Below are 12477 nucleotides of genomic sequence, written 5' to 3' on the forward strand. Positions count from 1 at the left end.
AGGAGGTGACACTGGGACATGCCCCACTCACTCTCCTCCCAACAGTGTCTCCAGACACACTTTCCTAGACAGGCCACTGTGGCCATGTGCTAATGTCCTGTGGCTGCTGTGACAAGGAATGCCAATGTCGGCAGTGCCACTCAAACAGCACAGATGTCCCCCCCACCCCCAGCTCGGGAGCTGGGAGGTGCAAGGGTCCCCAGGGGATGACATCCGGGTCTCTGGGGAGCCTCCGCCCTGCCTTTTCCTGCCTCAGGCCGCCCGCACCTCTTGGCTGGCCGCCCCTTCCTCCGTGCAGAGCCTTGTCCTCTCGGTCACTCTTGGCCCCTCCTGCCCCCACCCCCCCGGACGCGGCCTCCTCCCCTTTCCCCTGTAAGGACTTCTGTGATCACACTGAGCCACTGGATAATCCAGGATTGTCTCCCGATTTTAAGATCCTTAAATAAATCACGTCTGCAAAGCCCTTGGCCCTGGGAGGTGACATTTACAGATTGCTGGACGTCGTTGGGAGGGCATCCGTCTGCCTATCAGAGGGGCCAGCGTCCTTAGCACCCCAGACCTGGCAGCCCAGGATACGCTCCCTGTAGGTCTCTTGGCACATGGGACGCCCCGTGTGGCCTCCAGGACCAGACCCCGATTCACAGTCCAGGACACACCGTGGAGTCCCCGGCCTGTCCACCTGCAGGGACCCTCTCCCTCAGCGTCCCTCAGGCCCTCAGGGCGGAGGCACTCTGGCCTCCTGACTCTCTGGGGGCCAGCAGCAGCCTCGATTCTGGTTCCTCGAGCCTTCCTGCCTCCCTCCTCGGCTCCACCCCCCACAGGAGCTGCCACCCCCCGCCCTTCCTTCACCCCACACCCCCGAGGGGCTGTCCTCCCGACCAGGCTCCCCTTCACTCTGCAGCTGTGGCTTCTGCCCCCTAGAGTGGCCACTGACCTTCCTGTGCCCAGAGCAAGGTCCCTGTGCGCCCTGCTCACGCTCCTGGCTCTTCTGCCTGCCCGGCAATCCCTTCCCAGGGTCCTTGGCCAGCCCGGCCTCCCCGTCCATCCCTGGCGCTCCCCATTTCTGCACCCGTCCCCTCCTCCCCACCTTGGTTGCACCCCTCAGGAGGTGACGTGGTTCCCTGGACAGTTGCTGAGGACACACGTTTGTGCCTGCAGTGCCCAGCTCTGTGCTCCCCACTCAAATTCCCAAACGCCTCCAGCCACACACTTCGCCCAGCAAGGCCGGGGAGGTCCCTGCGCCCAGCCCTCCTCCACTGTCCACCCGGGTCACCGTCCTCTGCATCCGCTCTGCCTCACACAGAGCAGGCACAGAAACCCTGGGGTCCCAGGAGCCGCCCCACTCCCTGCACCCCACCTCCACCCACCCAACCCCACACCCGCCCTGTTCCTCCTGGACCCTTCCGGCATGTTCTGGTCCTTTCCATCCCTAAGTCCTTTCCTGGTCTCCCCCTGGGGTCTCTGGTCCCCTGAGGAGGTCGGATCCAGACTTGTGCTTCTTGAGTTCTTCCCACCATGCTGTGACATCCCTGGGATAAGACCCGAGCGCTCACCCTGGCTGCGTCACCGTCACCGGTTCCCCTCTAGCCGGGCTCTGACTGTCCCTGTGCTGGCCACACCCCGGAAGCCGCCCCTGACACCTCGGCCTCACTGTGCGCTCTCTGGGCTCCGCGCGCCCTGTCGTGGGCACTCCTCGAACTCCAGCTCCTGGTCAGCGCCCAGCTTTGATGTTCCATCCTGAGATCCCCCCACCCCGACCCCCAGCTCAGCGCCTTCACTCCATCGTCACTTCCCTAGTTCCTCACCTCCAGGTGTCACTCCATCCCAGTGGGAGCCCTGCGGCCAGGACTGGGCCTTGCTCACCCGCAGGTCCTGGGCTCCTGGCCCTGCTCCCTCGGTGGCGGGACTGGGCAGGAGCCAGCGAGGCCGAGCACCTTCACCACGGTCTTGTGGCCCAACAAAGTAGCCACCTGGCCATGAAAACTATTTAACACGTTTTATTAAGTCCCTGTCATGAACAGATTTCAAAATGACCCAGGAAGACTGCAAACAGGTGAAGGTCAAATGCAGGCCTCAGTGACCTTCAGGTATCGGGTCCCAGCTCGTCCATACCTGGACTCGCCCATCTCAGGCTTCCTACTCCTGCAGAGAAGTGGTCTTGGTGGCATTTGAAGTCCCAGTGACGTGGCAGAGTGGCTAGGAGCACAGGACCAGCTTTCAAGTCCCCGGGTGTGCTGGGCAGGCTCCTTGGCTCTGGAGCCCGTGTCCCCGTGTCCAAGTTGGAAGAAAACTTGTGCTTGGGCCACCTGAGACTGCACGCCCCCCACTTCTCTGCCCCAGGACAAGGCACAAAGCGGGAGGGGCCAACACCACCCGGGCACTCGCTAGCTGCAAGGGGGAGCCGCCCCCTTGGGGATGCGGCTGAGTGCCCCTCCCGGGACGACTTGGCATCTCCGTCACCGTGGTTTCCCGTCAGGCCTCCGGGGGTCCAGCGACCCGACTGATCTCTTTAAGAGGGAGAAGAGGATGTGCTGCGAAGTGACTGAGAAAAGGCAAAGCAACGTCACCTGCAGTGACCCTCAGTTGGACCTTGGTTTTTTAAAAATACTATGCAAGACGTTTGGAGTCAAGGCAATTGGAATATGAGGTGGACATTAGGCAGGATGAAGGGATCACTGCCCGCTGTGCTGGACGTGGGCATGGTTCTGTGGCTGTGTGGAGAGTCCTTATTCTCCTGGATGTCCTTAGGGAAGGAAGCATCCGGGGCGAGACGTCACGATGTCTGTGATTTGGAGTGTGTGGGGTCGTGTGTGTATGTGTGTGTGTGTGTGTGTGTGTGTGTGTTCCTGCAGGAAGCCAGTACAACGCGCTGGTGACCCCGTGACCGGGTGGTAAGTGGAACAGCCACGTGGTTTGTGCACTTGTGGTTTTTCTGCATGTTTGAAAAATGTCGTGATAAAAAGATGCGAGCATCCAGAGCAAAGGGCGGAGCCAGGCCCCCCGCTGTCCCCAGGCGGAATGAGAGAATGCTCCGTTTGCCCTCCCAAGGCGTCACCAGTCCCAACAGAGAGGACGCAGGCACTGTGGGGCCCCAGAGGCCTCCAGAGTCTGGGCTGGCCGTCTGTCCCTCTGTGGGAGTGGCCGCCCCTGACAACCCTCTGAGGACGTGTGGCCTGCTGAGGAGCTGCGTCTTGCGCTGGGATGATTGTGGCTTGAGCGAGCCTCTAAACAGGGAGCCGGGCGCAGCCGGTGGGCCACACGTCCCCTCCCTTCCCAGAATAGGAGGAGGGGGGAGGCAGGGGGACTGCACTGTCCCCAGACACCTCAGAAGTCATGACGGGGGAGGACGAGGACGTGGAGCCGGCCACATTCAGACTCCAGTGGTGACGGACAAAAAACAGTCTCTGGGCTTGAGCAGCTGCGAAGTCAGGCCACTTGGAGGCTGGTCACCGTGACCCGGCCAGCCCTGGAGCTCCGCCCTCCACAGAGAGGTTGTTAAAACACATGGAAACCAGTTTTTAAATTCAACCCCAAGGTGCACTCGCGGCACCCTGTCATCGGCCCCGACCAGTCGCCTTCCGCTCTCGCGCCACGGCCAGGGCGGCCTGTTTCTGGACTTTCCACCTGCCGGTCACCCTGCCTGTCCCCCTTGCTGATGCTTCTCGCACCCACACGACCATGTCCAGGTCCTGTGCTGCGCCTCGGGCCCTCTCCTTGGCGTGTGGGGTCCACTGCGCCAATACGCCTCCACGGTCTGTCCTTCACGATGCCTCGGGGTCTTCATCTGAACAGAACCCCTGGCCAGCAGACACGCTCATGCTGGGTCCACGGCGCCTTGAGTGCTGAGTGAGCGGGGGACATGGAGGATCTGGGGGGGTCGGCCCGTGACTCAGGATGACCGCCCTGTTTCAGAGGGGAAGCTCCTGAACGTGGGCCCACAGTCCCCCTTCCCAAGGCGGGGGTCTGGACCCCTGTTTTGCCAAGCCCCACCCAGCCTTGGGTCACCCCTTGGCTGCGGGAGGCGCCTGGATCTGGGACCCTGGGACCTGAGTGTGCTTTTACTTCAAGACCATCATGAAAATCACAGAGCGCCTCAGTCCCCCCCGCCGCCCCGCCGTCCACTCTGCATGACCCGGGGGTTCAAGACGGTGTTCAGGCCACTCCCAAGGGGGTCTGTGGCCTTGGCCAGCGGTCAGACCTCCCTGGTGTCCTGTGACTGAGGCAGCGGTGGCTGAGATGGCTCAGAGCCCCCCAGTGCCACCTGCCCAGCGCCTGCTGCCGCGACCCTGCTGCCCACTCCAGCCCCTCCTCTGTTCCCGCCTTCTCCCCCCAGCCTGTCTGGCAAGCGACCTTCCCGCCACGTGGCCTCTCCTCCCAACCGAAGCCAGGATGCCTTTTAAATTAACTTGGACCACATCCTGATGGACAGAGGAAAGGACGTGTCCCTTCACCCCTCCTCCACGCCCTTCAGTCTCCCACCCCAGACACAGCACAGTCTCTAACTCCTCAGCCAGTTTCAGAAATAGAAATGCTAGCCAGGCACAGAGGTGGCCCATGCGGTAATCCCAGCAGCCCCAGAGGCTGAGGCAGGAGGATCACAAGTTCGAGGCCAACCTCAACAACTTGAGGAGGCCCTGTCTCAAAATAAAAAATAAAAAGGGCTGGGGGGTGGCTCAGTGGTTAAGTGCCTCTGGGTTCAATCCCCTGTGCCAAAAGTAAAGGGAAAAGACACAGGAATTCTTCGCCCCTGCCCCTGGCCTGGCATGCACAGTGCAGGGTGAGTCGCTCCCTTCTGCTCTGTTTCTGCCCTGCCCCCTGTGCCCTGCCCCCTGTGCCCTTCCCCCTGTGCCCTGCCCCCTGTGCCCTGTCCCCCATGCCCTGTCCCCCATGCCCTGTCCCCCGTGCCCTGCTGGTCTTTCCTCCCCGGGACGCAGACTCGCCTGATTCTCTTCAGTTGCCCAGAGTTCTCTCCCGCCTTCGTGACCAGCCCCTCCGCCGGCCTCTGCAGGAGGATGGCTCTCATTTCCAGTTCACCACTGTCACAACCGACAGGGCACATCTGCACCATGTCTCTGTGCACAAGTGTCCGCAGGCCTCTCCTGGCCCACGACGGTGGGGCAGAGGCCAACTGCTTCTTACCCCGATCAACAGTGGCAACTGGCCTCCAAGGGGGCTGCGCCAGCTCCCCCTCCCGTGGCACCTGAGCAAGCGGAAGTGAGCTGCTGATCACGCCCCTGGGGACGGAAGCACCTCCCCAGGCCTGGCTGGGCGTGGGAATGGCCGGGAGCTGGGAGGCAGTCCCAAGAGTGGACCCACGCCGGGGCTCTGAGCTCATCTGGAGGTTCTTGAACCTCTCCCCAGGGGAGGCTGGGGTGGGCCGAGCAGGACAGCCAGGGCTTTAACCTCACCAGAGCTCGGCCAGCTGGGCAGGGTAGGTCCTGCACCTCCACCAGGAGCCCGGGCACCACCTTCCCACCTGCCTCTCCGCCTCCTCCTCCTGGCCCTTGCTACTTACTTCATACCCCAATCTCTGGTCACACCAAGTCCCCTTTGTTTCCCAGAGGTGCTTGGTCCCCAGCCATCAAGGTCGCCAGCCGTCAAGGTCAGCTGTACCTTTGCCAGCTCCTCCCTGCCCTCCCTGGGCAGCTGCTGGGCAGAGTCCCCCTCCTCCTGCACACGCACACCCCCCCCCCCCCCGTGACACCCTGGGGACCCAAGGCGCAGGCTTGCAAGAGCCCCTCCTTAGCATCTCCTCCCAACTTGGCCGTCGGGACATCAGCTTGCAACTGGTCAAGGTAGGGGCACGTAGAACAGGGTGCCAGGGCGCCAGGCAAACATACGGGAACTTTCTCCCCAGAAATCCAGCTGTTATCAGTTGGCAGGGTCTCCCCTCCCTCTCCCGTCCACTCTCCCCTCCCAGGAAACTGGTCCTCAAGAGCCCTTCTCAGTGGCCAAAGCCTGATGGCCATCTCTGGACAGGAGAGCCACACGGTGTCATGGAAGAGGGTGCAGGTGTGGGCCTTTCCGCCAGTTGACGTCAGAGCACCTCTGGGGCCCAGGTGGCCGGCTGGCATGGCTTGTGGCCCCCAGGCAGCTCCCTGCACACCCTTGTCGGGCAGGCTGCCTGGGAGGTGCTGGGTTTCAGTAGGTCCCTGGGGAAGGGACAGCCAGCTGGCACCGTGTAGGGACAGGGAGTGGCTGTGGTGGTGGCTGCAGTGTCGGTCGCAGGAGTGGAAGCTACTCGGGGTTGAAGGTAGACTGCTGGGCCCAGGAGGCCTGTGCTGGTGGCTGGGGGTCTTAGGGGTGGACACAGTGACGGGGAAGCAGGCCCCTCGCAGGGACTTGCTCTTGGAGGCCTCTCCTTGTGTCCCATGGACCACTCTGTGTGCCCCCCCCACACACACACAGGGAAATGGTTCCACTGGGCAGAGTGTGGGGACGTGGCATTGCCTCCCTGGGGGACGCTGGGCTCCGAGGGGCTCACGGGCTCTGTGGTTGGCACCGGCTCCTCCGCAGACACCAGCTGCCTAGACGGGCCCCTTCCCAAAGAGACCGTCACGCCCCCAGCTGGTCAGTCAGCGGGACGAGACAGTCCAGTGTGGAACTGCCCAGTGGACATGAAGACGTGAAGCTGGCTTCCCCTCGTGGTCTGGAGACCTCCAGGCTTTGAAGCAACAGCGTCCACTGGGTCACCGGGGAGCTTCAGGGCCTGGAGTGTCCGGCTAGAGGTGCCTGATGGAGACAGGGAGGCCTGGGGCCGTGAGGGCCAGGAGGGGCAGGAGCGGGGGCCTCGGGCAGGCGGCAGGATGGGGACGGAGCCTGGGGTGGCATTCGGGGCGGTGGAGGGAGCAGCCAGGCCCAGGGGCCCCGTCCTGTGTGCTGGCCGGTGTGACAAGGCTGTGAGCCTTACTGCTCCCAGGACCCTGATGGGAGGACGGTCTAAACTAGGACGCGGGTGGCCCGCGCGGCCCGTCCTTCCTGTCACACAGGCTCCGCGGCGGCCGGCCAGGAGACATTTAGACTCCGCTCTCGGGGGACCAGGTGCCCCCCACATTCTGAGGTTGACTGGGTGACTGGCCGATTCTTCCTGGCAGAGATGGACATGGTTTCCGTCGGTCAGCGAAGCAGCCCTCAGGTTGGGGGTCCCTGGCCCTGGACAAGGGCTTCTCTCCCCAGAACTCTTGTCACCGTGTCCTTCTGAGCCTGGGAACGCTCAGGTCCTCAAGTGCTTCTGGAACCGTCCACCACCAGTGGCCCCTTGCTGATGAGTATCTGTGTCCACTCTCTTTGTACAGGGACAGTTTTTTGAAAACTGATCTTGACCCTTTTTCCTAATAGGAGCCGCCTGCTTGAGACGCGGGGCAGACAGGGACTCACGGTGCAAGTGGCACTTCAGCCACCAAGGGTGACCCTGGGGCTCAGCTTGGAGTTGGTGCAGGGCAGTGCACCCAGGGGTCAGATCCCGCGGTTCCCAAACAGACCATTCTGAACCGAGTGGCAGAAAGTGACCACTTGAGATGGATTGAGAAGGAAAAGTGGCCCCGGTCCTGTTGGCCAGGACTTCTGCGGGGCCTGCGAGGGCCTCAGCTGGGCGGCCCAAAGCTGGGTGACTTGACCATGGGGCTGAGGCTGGGGCAGCCACTTCCACATGTACTGCACGGCTCGGGCTGGGCCTGCTGGCAGGACGGCCACCAGGCTGGGTGCAGCAGGACGGTGGGCCATGGGGCCTCTCTTTGGCTCCCCTGTGGCGCCTCAGTGTTCTAGAGCCTGGTGGGGCTGCACGGCCCTTTGCCGGCCAGCTGGGAAGTCACATGTGCCAAGCACGCTCACGCCCACACCCAGAGCAACGGGCCCAGGAGGAGCCGCGTGGGGCCTGAGGTCACCTGAGAGCCGCTCCTGCTCCGCAATTCCCAGCCCCGTGGTCACTTCTGATGGCTCATGAGGACCCGTGTCTCATAGCAAGTCCCGAGGCTTTCCTTAAAAAGTATTAACAGTGTCCACTGGACACGTTGGTGTGACTCTCCATACACACGCACGGCAAGCGCTGAGCAGGCCCAGCCCCGCCGACCTCCAGCCCCACACAAGGACGCGAGGCCTCAGCCCTTTGGAGCCCCAGGCGCTGCCGGAAGTCAAGGGAGGCAGACCCCAAGTCAACGCAGCTCCTGTTCCCGGGCGCTCCAGGGCTCGCGGCCTGACGTCTTCTTTTGGTTCTTCCCGTCTCAGGACTCCACGTGACCGCGACGGAGAAGAAGCCAAGGAGGCCAAGGAGAACAGGGGGGCCCCAGGCAGCGCCTGGTGGTCTCCTCCCCACCGAAGGGCGAGACGCGGGCTCTCTTCTGGGTTTGCGTTGACACCTCTCTCCTTTCAATCCAAAGCTCAAGTGCTGCCTGGAAATGGAGTCTGCAGCCCCCCTGGGGTGGATCTCCATTCTGCTGGCTCTTTGGGGGTAAGATGTTTTAGTGTCTCTGGAACTGTTTCCTCGTCTGTAAAATGGGACTGGTGCTAGTTTTTTTGCGGGAGGATGGTGGTACCAGGGATAGAACTCAGGGGCCCTTGAACACCGAGCCTCACCCCAGCCCTACTTTGTATTTTATTCAGAGACAGGGCCTCACCGAGTTCCTTAGCACCTCAAAGTTACTGAGGCTGGCTTTGAACTCCCCATCCTCCAGTCTCAGCCTCCCGAGCCACCGGGATTACAGGCGTGAGCTGCTGTGCGCAGGCAGGTCTGATAATAGTTCATTATCTCTACCTCCAAGAGCTGAAGGGATCTGATAGGATTCTGTACGCTGACACCGCAGGGCGTGGCGTGAGCTGGGAGGGCTGGATTAGTCTCAGAACTTCACAAGGAGATAAATGGTTCTTAATTGTTTCTGATATCCTGCCACAGCATCCTGGGTGAGCGGGAGAGTGTGTGTGTGTGTGTGTGTGTGTGTGTGTGCGTGCACCCACGCATCCATGTGCACACGCGTGTGCGCTCCACCAGAAGCGGAGCCCGGTGTCCTTGCTGGGACTCTCGTGCTCTGTGTCCTGCCCTTCGATGCTCTTGCTGTGCCTCTGCCTTGGGGGAGACTGAGAGAACTAGGCAGTGCATGTCCTCAGAGGGACGAGACGGTCACAAGGAAAGTCTGCTGCCCTCCGGATCCTCAGTGTTCTAGAACAGGACTGAGGCGAGATTGAGAAGCTAAAAGCAATCGGATAATTGACCTGTTTTTTTTTTTTTTTTTTTTTTTTAATAAACTCAGGGGCCCTGCTCTTCGCTGGAACACAAAAATGTTTGTGACTTTAAAGAGACATATTGTCTGACTTGTTTTGCCGTCAGCAGAAATGCTGGCTTCGCTCCCGACCCCTCCCAGCGAAGCCACCAGACAGGACAGACAGGCCTGCCCTTGGCGTTGACAGGGACGCTGGACGAGCAGCCAGGGCTGGGGAGGCGGGGCAGGCCCTCCTGGGGTCGTGGCCTCCTGGGGGTCACAGCCTCCTGTCCCAGGACCCCGACAGGCTCAGGTGGCCTCGTGCTGTGGGAACAGCAGCCTGGGGGTTGGCTGGAGGGTGGCTCCCCCTGAGCTGGGGGTCAGTCCTGTATGCACCTGGCGTCAGAGCTGGCCTGGATCGGGCACGCAGTCCGTGACGGATGGATGAACACTGGGTGGACGGACACTCTCGTGGGTGGGTGGACCCTCCTCCTGCTGCCCACGCTGTCTGGAGGTCACCAGCCTTGGATCTTCTCTGAGTCGTTCCGTTCCCTGGGCAGTAATTAGATACCTGCTTGGACGAATTGGCCGGGGATTTGGGGTCCACGTTAAGGTATCTCGACGCGCTCTGGACATTAGATGTGACAAAATCTTACTGAAAAAAGAAGGTGTGAGAACCGCGTACCATGTCCGTAGCACAGTCTGTCTGGGTTGAAGAACGTGTGCACGCACGAATTCCAATCACAGCTCCCCCCAGATGTTGTCAAAATGGCCACTGAGGACGCAGGCGGGTCTCAGGCTGGGGCTCTCGCTCTGTGCGGTGCTCTTCCTGGAAGATTTCCCGCGTTCCTATGACTACGAGTTGCCTGGGTGATGTGCGCACACTAGGAACTTCCTCTTCATGCCTGTGGAGGCTGGACCCGAGACCAGGGGCCAGCATGGTGGGCCCTGGCAAGGCCTCTCCCCAGGCTGCAGGCTGCCCGGCCTCTGTGTGTCCTCACGAGGTGGAGAGGAACCCTGGAGCTCTCTGGGGTCCTGTTGTGAGGACGCTGACCCCCTCCGAGGGCACCACTTGTGACCCGATCCCCTCCCTAAGGCCCCCTCCTTGGACCACCGCAATAATTTCTTTCATTCAAAACTACATTAAAAATTACAAACGCACGCTCACAAGGTCACCCTTTCTGTCTCCTCGCACACGTCGCCAGGCCATTCAGAGTCAGATGGCTGAGATGCGGCTGCCTCCTCTTCATCATGAACTCAGGCCTCTCAACACTGAGCCATGCTTCATGCTATTCCTTTACAGGTGAGGAACCAGGAGCTCAGAGAAACCAAGCAACTTGTCCAAGGTCACACAGCAGCAAGGAAAGGGTGGGCGAGCTTTGGACAAAGACATGCAGAGCCCGTGCCCTTAAGTGTCCCCTGTTCTGCTGCGTCCTCATAAAGACAGAAAAAGCAACTTGCCTTTTTGGGTGATTTTCATGGTGAATTCATTTTTTTTTTTTTTTTTGGGACAACACCTGCTGATAGGTACAGAGGTGCCCAGTGACTTCTGATCCCTGATGGGCTTTGCCGTGTGGCTGAGACAACAGCCTGGATGACCGGGGGCCTTCTGGAGCACCTGGATGGCACCTGTCCAGGGGAACTTCTAGAGCACTCGGGGACAAGGGTTCAGGATCACTGTGGAAACCGCTCCGGAGCGTCCGAGAGACCCCTGTGTCCTGTGTACAGTGTACAAAGGATCCCTGGGGGCTGGGAAGGCAAGGCGGCTGTCTGTCTGTCCCGGGGGACCATCTCTTCCTGGCGGGCCACACTATTCTTTGTCACCTGTGGGTCACACGTCAGCTCCTTGGCCTGTTGCACTTTGAGGTTGCGGCAGGGTGTCCTGGGGGCACCTCTCTGGTGGCCAGGAATGCAGTTGATGAGGGAAGACAGACGTCTCACGGCAGGGGCGGCTGCTGGCCCTCAGCCAAGGCCCTGGCCACCCCGGTTCTGCCATCGCCTGAGCCGGGGACCCCAGGGCCCAGCCTGTGACTGCCATTCCCAGGGAGGGAGCAGCCAGTGTGACACCTCCAGGTCTGCTCCCCGGCTGTGAGCTCATGGCCACAGCCACCTGAGCTCCGGAGGGGACTTAATCACTCTCAGTCCCGCTGTCGGTCTGCTGCTGCGGCCACCGGGGGCTCTGAGATTAAAGGATGAAAAGAAATCAATTATTTAAGGATGTGCCTCTGAGCAGGGGCCGCTGAACCTAGATGAAAAACCAGACGTCCAGCCTGCCGGTTCTCAGCCGCACCTCCACCTGCTGCCCAAGGCGAGCAGCAGCAGGCGACACCCCTCGTGCCGAGACTTGCACACTTGCACGGCGTGTTCCAGCTTCACTGGACTTTGGTGCACCGCCAGGCTAATGCATAAGGATGGCACAGAACAGAGAGGTTGGGCTCCTGGCCCAGCATCACACAGTTTCAAAAGAGCACACAGAAATCTGAACCCGAGTCTGTGCCTTTCAAACCTGTGCTGGTTCCACCAGGATCTGTTCAATGGAGTGACGGGTCGGGTCCCAGACAAAGCATTCAGTGAGACTCTCTGATTCTGGCTTTTCCTATTCACGGTGTATCCATTGGAGGTAGGAAACAACCATTTGTAAGTGTATTGAGAAAGAAAGACAAGTCCCGTGACGTCTGTGGGAACATTAAGCAATGGGAAATTGCACAGCAGGCCCAAGATGGCTTGGGCTGGGACACGGGCTGTCAGCTGTGGGGTCCACTGATGGAGACAGCTCTGTAGTGGGGGTTTCATGGCCCCTCGTCTAACCTGGTCCTCGGGTGCAGGAGGAGCCAGGTTTCCATCCGGGCTGGGCACCACCGAGCCTGACCGTCCTCCTGGCTCGACACTCTTCTCCCAGGCCCAGGGCGTCAGGGGAGTTGACAGGTCCTGGTGCCACTAAATCTTCTTCCAAAACTGGCTCACGTCTGACCTGCCACCTGTGCCCTGGAGGCTGCCACCTCTTGGTCCCAAGGAGACTCAGTCTTCAGCCAAACAGGACAGACGAGTCGCAGAGGCTTTTTGGGGTGCTTTTAAAGTGAGGCCCTTAGCAACTCAGGGAGACCCTGTCTCTAAATAAAATACAACATGGGGCTGGGGATGGGGCTCAGTGGTCGAGTGCCCTGAGTTCAATCCCTGGTACCAAAAATAAATTAATGAATTAATCAAAAAATTGGAAAACGCAGGTCACATAAAATGGACCATTTATCCAGTTTAAGTGACAGTCAGGTGACTCGAAGCCCATCCA

Source organism: Callospermophilus lateralis, chromosome 18 (assembly GCF_048772815.1).
Source record: "Callospermophilus lateralis isolate mCalLat2 chromosome 18, mCalLat2.hap1, whole genome shotgun sequence".
Lineage (NCBI taxonomy): Eukaryota > Metazoa > Chordata > Mammalia > Rodentia > Sciuridae > Callospermophilus > Callospermophilus lateralis.